Consider the following 6,000-nt stretch of genomic DNA (forward strand, 5'->3'; position numbering starts at 1 on the left):
CGTTTTTCGTTGTTCAGGGAGTTTTGTTTGTATCGCACCGCGTCCTTTATCCATTTTCATTCACTTGGTTACACCATTTTGTAGCTGAACCTAAAATAACACCTCCGTTTTGATTTTGTTTTTTTCCAATTTACCGACTGATTACACACGTAGTATTTCGAATGAAAGTGAAGATGCTTTCAGACCAAAGATAAACCAAACATTTCAAAATATCCAAGTCATCGAATTAACCAAACCGAATTCGAATTTAACGCACGATTAATAAAAATGTATAAATCGCTTACAGAATTTATTCCTAATATTTTTGTACTTTTTATATTGTAATGAGATGGAATAAGATGACGAAAATGGCACTGCAAACATATATACATAAGTTTATTGTCCTAATACCTTATGTTTCTGGTCTTGATCCTGAGGATAATTGATGCAAAGCGTCATTATTGCGGTTCATCGTCGTGGCACGGACGATAGCAGTGGCGGTTTTCTGTTTATATAGTTGGCGCACAGCCCGCGGCATCACCAAACAATGATGCATCCCCGTTGTTGTTGTTCAGGATTATCCGCGAGGTCTTTGTATCCTAAGTACAACACATTAGGCCAGACGTTACGGATAATGGACTATTTATTTTAATAGCGGCAAACGGTAGTTGAGTCCTTCGGGCATCGCATCCAACGAGTTTAAAGGCCACGCTGCGAGCTTGTTTCTTTCCGCTTGAAGAAAACTAAGAGAGAAAAATTCTCAGGCAGGTGTAACAATAGAATCATGTTATATCATTCGGTGAAATTAAGTATTCAAAATTTGCAAATCTCAATTTTTCACCTGATAAGGCAAATTATTATTTGTATTTAATTGATATAATGATGTTTTGAGTAACCTTTTATCTATAAGTAATGAATACACTAATATTGCGTTTAATCAATGTCTTTCAATATAATATTATTAGTGATAGTGAGACTGGGAACATTAATATATATATATATATATATATTAAGTCTGACTTGTGTAATGGATGGTTACCGTGACTAAAAGGACTAATCCTGACGAATGCTGCCGCTGTTGACTCTACAAGATATTATTGAGGAAAAGCTGGAATGTAAATCATGTACATTTTATTACAAACTATATTCATTAGTCGCGTATTAAAAAATTTTCCCTTCTTAAAGAGCATTAAATTGTACTGAAAAAAGGCTCTTTGTTCTTATACCAATTATTTATGTTAATATCACTGAAAAAATTATATTCTAAATTTAAAATATCTTCTTGGCGCCAATTTAAGAATATTTCCCATGCATTTGATTCTTAGTTAGAATATGATATTCTTAAAATAAGAAACACTATAGAATATTTCTTAATTTAAAAAGTGTTTCTTACATATTAAGAATAAGAATATTATATTCTAACTATAAAAGAATAAAATACATGGAAAATATTTTTAAATATGCCCCAAGAAGATATTATTAAATTTAAAATATTATTTTTTAAGTCAAGTTAATAGTAAAATATTGTGTTTCAAACAGCTCCATAAAGGGTGGAGAGTTTTTCAAGCAGTAGAATATCTCAAAATCCAAATGGAATCACTGACCTTCTGTTTTCGAACAAAACTCATCTCTCTGTTATGCGTATATGAGTGGTTGATTTAGGGTTTCGAAGTGGAGAAATTGGCTTTCAGTGATGCTTTTGTTTTTGTATCCAAAGCAGATGATCGGTTTTCCACTATTTTTGAAGATGGTCAAGCTGTTTGTTCACGTGCCGCATTTCACGGAAAATTCAACATCTGTTGAAAAAATACCCTTTACCTTCATTTTAATAGAAACTATAAGCTTTTACTTGAATCATGGAGAATACATTATCACTATTATTTTTAAATGCTTCTTTATTAGATTGAATAATTTATTCTTTATGTATTCAAATAGTAAACAAAAATGTGTTCTTGAACAAATAATATATGATATTAAATTTAATATTATTGATATTTAAAGTTATGAAATTCAAGTTAAAACAAATGTTTTTTTTTAACGTCCGGAAAAATATATCAATTATCAAATTCGTTATTTAATTCATTTGTCAGCAAGGTGTCTGTAGCGATTGGATAATGACACACGTTCCACAAAATTGACCACATCTGTTTATCAACTGTCAGCTTCCAATATAGTCCCAAATTTTAAAAACTCTAACGTCATGCCGACCTATTTTTCTTAAACGTCCTAAAAATTAACTGTTGATAACTAAAATTATTTTCCTTTTATTTCCTGAAAATATAAATATAAACGAAAATTATATTAATTTTTCTGTTAAAGTTTAAAAACGTTAAAAAACGTCAATTATCTTGGAAGAAATTTAAGAATTAAGAAAAACACGTAACAAATTTAGATTTGTCTTGAACACAGCTCTATAGCTGTAATTTTTTAAAACCACCTTCATAACTTTCAGGAAATAATTTTAGTTTCTATATTTTTTACGTTAAGTCAGAAATCTTCTAAAAAGGGTGTTCTGATAATTCGGTTTTTATATTTAATTTTGAAAATTGTTTGTATGTATACATATATAAGATTTTATATATACCGAAAGTTGTAAAATATTTGAAGGAGGTTATTTTTGACTAATATTTTGTACTCTTCTCCTTTGGTGCTCTATATATTTCTATATAGAGTGTCTTCTTTCAATGTCAGTTTGTAACTTCAACCGTGCATATCTGTAGGTTTATATCAGAGAGGCCATGGGTTCGGGTCATGGCCTCTTTTGTTGTCTGATGATGTTGTTTCGCTTCGTTATTGGTTGCAAGGTTGTTCGAATATACAACTACGCTACTGTGTATGTATTACAGTAGCCACGTTAGAGGGTCGCTTGGAAGCATATGGGTGCGTATCGAGTTACAAGACGTTTGTCATCATCAGAACAGTTATTGTTCCTTATTGTTAGATCCAGGGGTGCTCCTGAATTTTCAAAAATGTCGGTCAACTTTTTCTGTTCACTTCACAGCCTCTATCCTATCAGACTATAGCGCTTATATTATATTCAATGAGAATGTTTCCGGTCGATGAATATTAATATAACACATTTTATAGGTAGACAAATATATCTGTAACATATAAGTAGTGTAATATTAGATGTTTAATATAAATATGCGCAGTTTGTATTGCGAATAACTTTGTTATTACATATTGTTAATAAATCAAAAATCTAAAAGTAACGGTTTTCTTTTTGCCTGAACTGTATTTTATATATTTTATGAAAAATTTTGCCCAATTTAAGAATCTCTTAAAATTTTTTAAAAATGCAGGTAATTCAGGTAAAAAATCCCAACAAATCAGGAACTTTTCCAAGAGCGGATTTTTATTTCACCGATGAAATTGTGGTAACACGATACCTTAAATCAAATCGATCATTACGCGTAATCAAGCGGGTAACCGGTTAAATTCTCGAATTGCTCTTTTAGACACTTCTACATTACATTTTATTTGTATTTAACAGAGACCCCTTCGGTAAAGCAGCTGGATTTTTTGTCAAGTTTCCCGGTAAATTAAAACTTTTTTTCACGAGAATATGAGCTGCTTTTAACCCTGATTTTGTAACCGATTGATATTTGGGTTGAGCTATTATTGGTCTGTAATAACTTCACAGGGAAGTTATGGCTCGTCGATCAAATCTACCTGAGTTTGAAACATTTTTTACCGGTAGAAACTGGATAAAGGAACTATCAAATTAATTTGATAGTTTGTTTCAATAATAATTCCCTTATGGGAGTGTTATCAAGTTCAAAACAATTTAATTTCTAATTAGTCAATTACAGTTTGTTAATTGGAAAATTATAGATTCCCAGTTTGAATCCGCGCTCGGAATTAAAACTTTTATATATCGTTGTAAAGTTGACAGGCCCTTGGGATTTTGCTTAGAGTCTCTGATTTTCATTGTAGGAAAATTTTCGCGTGAAAACGTTGTTTAGAGGAAGAATTTTTGTGGCAGTGATTGAACGTGATGTATCGATTCCTCATAAGGACACGCGCTTACATGTCTCTATAATATATCTCTTCTTATTCACTTTCTAAACGGTCGATTGTCAATTGGCAATGTTCCAGTATTTTCTACAATTCGAAAATTTCCAATTCTTGGAGAATTTCTAGCAACTTTTTCAGACGCGTCTGAAGAGTGACTATCAATTGTCTGATCTTGGCAAACACCAAATGTTCCCATGGGCCACATCCATCGTCGCAGAATATTCTTCTTTATCTCTGATGTACTCGAAAAGGTCTTTTATTTTCTGAATTTCTCTAAGAAAATGAGTGAAGACTTATTTGGTGACATACATTCATAGATTGCAACTTTGTAAATTGTTGGACGTGAATAATTAAATTATGAGGAAAAAGGTGGAGACGATGAAATGGTGAAACGTTATTTGCTGCCGTGTCGTAAATATTTCACGGCACACACGTATTTATGATTCGTGTTGTTGGCGCGATGCTAGTTACCTTCTTTGCGTAAGAAGGCAAGGTGTGTTAATCTTAAGCAACGCCCCTCGCCAATGCGCCTTAATGCCTTCAGATTTATCGTCAGGAAAATATTAAAGTGCTTTCTCGTTTTCACACGCGGTCTAACAGACTCCCCGTGCAAATTCGCTGTGGCCCTTTACTCGATTGTGATGTATCGAGACTAGGAGTAAGAAAAAAAGGCAACATCAATGATCCCCTTCCTTTTCTGACTTCTTGGAGCCTCCTACTGGTTATAAATTAAAGTCGAAGGTTCTGTTAAGTATAAAGCGACCATTTTTTTAGGGATACCACGATTTATTGACTTGTGGTTTACATTCGCTTCCACCAGCTTCGATCTAAGAATTCTTTCGCGCCTTATACGATTATTTCTATTAAATTTATAATCGATTTATTCCTTCGTACATTTATTTTCTTTACTATAATCCTTCCATTAGTTTACTAATTACACTATTACGTTATTTTAATTATAATTTAACAGTAGTAATAATTTTTCGATTTTATATGTTTACATACTTTCGAGGAGTTATTTAAAGAATTTTAGTTCGACGAGATAAGGGCGTGAGGGCAGAATAAATACTATTTGTTTACTCTTAGAGGATTATCTCCTAAAGAAAATGAAACAGTGATGCGTTAGGATCTCATAACAGTTGCAGAATCCCTTTTACACGTTCTTCCCCCTAACGAGAAACTCACGTGTCCGAATATAGGGGTAGTCCATCGATCATCATCCAATTGTTCTCCGTGACATTGGCTGAATGATGTTTTGGCATGAGCACCGTGGGCGGATTGCGGAAGTGAATGCACTCGCGAATCGGAGGTGTGACAATCCTAAAGTTTCGTTACCTTCTTGGGAATAACCCATTCGATGCTAAGATTTTAGACACCCTTACAGCTGTCTTCTGGAGTCAATGTCTTCTTCATTGAGTTGATGGATCGTTAATCCTGATTTTAGCTATGTATATCCTCAAGTCCAAATATGCCCCTGGGAGCTGAAAACAACAGAAACATTTTCTAGGATCATGGAGATTATATGTCATTTTGTCTGGAACACCAAGGGTGAGTTAAATTGCTTTGACGAATTGGATCAACTTTTTATATACAGATGTCTCCATCGATCTCATGCGGTTCGGAATTCGGATCTTAACGAAAGGAAGATAATTTTTTTGAATGACGTTATTGATACTGGTATATTTAATTCCAGCAAAATCATACTAAATAATAAAAGTCAAAAAATATAGTAATATCTTTGTGTTTCAATTAAAAATAATTAGTCGTCATTGTATTTCTCGTTTGAATGAAAAGTATTTTTATTTTTTTACATGATAAATCATGACGCCTTGGAAGAATTGTTTGTTGAAAGTTATTATCAAGTTTTGAACCGGGAAATAAGGTAAAGCATATATTATATGTATATTTTTTAAAATGTAACGCTCTGCGGCAAATGGTATACGTATAAGCTCCCAAATTTTTTAGGTTATATTTTTGATTTTTGAAGTGAAAATATACATAAAG

At 32.6% G+C, this 6,000-nt stretch overlaps 1 long non-coding RNA gene across 1 annotated transcript; it reads right to left on the reverse strand.

Annotated features, from left to right (window-relative positions):
- Window positions 1-2: 2 nt before the first annotated feature.
- LOC127290417 (uncharacterized) lies at window positions 3-1,073 on the reverse strand. Its single transcript, XR_007844338.1, has 3 exons — window positions 1,019-1,073; window positions 391-722; window positions 3-90 (listed from the first exon to the last, which is right to left on the reverse strand). It is a non-coding gene; the product is annotated as an uncharacterized LOC127290417 (long non-coding RNA).
- Window positions 1,074-6,000: the final 4,927 nt, after the last annotated feature.

Source organism: Leptopilina boulardi, unplaced genomic scaffold (genome assembly GCF_019393585.1).
Source record: "Leptopilina boulardi isolate dan_hultmark-lab unplaced genomic scaffold, ZJU_Lbou_2.1 LbouV2_64, whole genome shotgun sequence".
NCBI classification, from domain to species: domain Eukaryota; kingdom Metazoa; phylum Arthropoda; class Insecta; order Hymenoptera; family Figitidae; genus Leptopilina; species Leptopilina boulardi.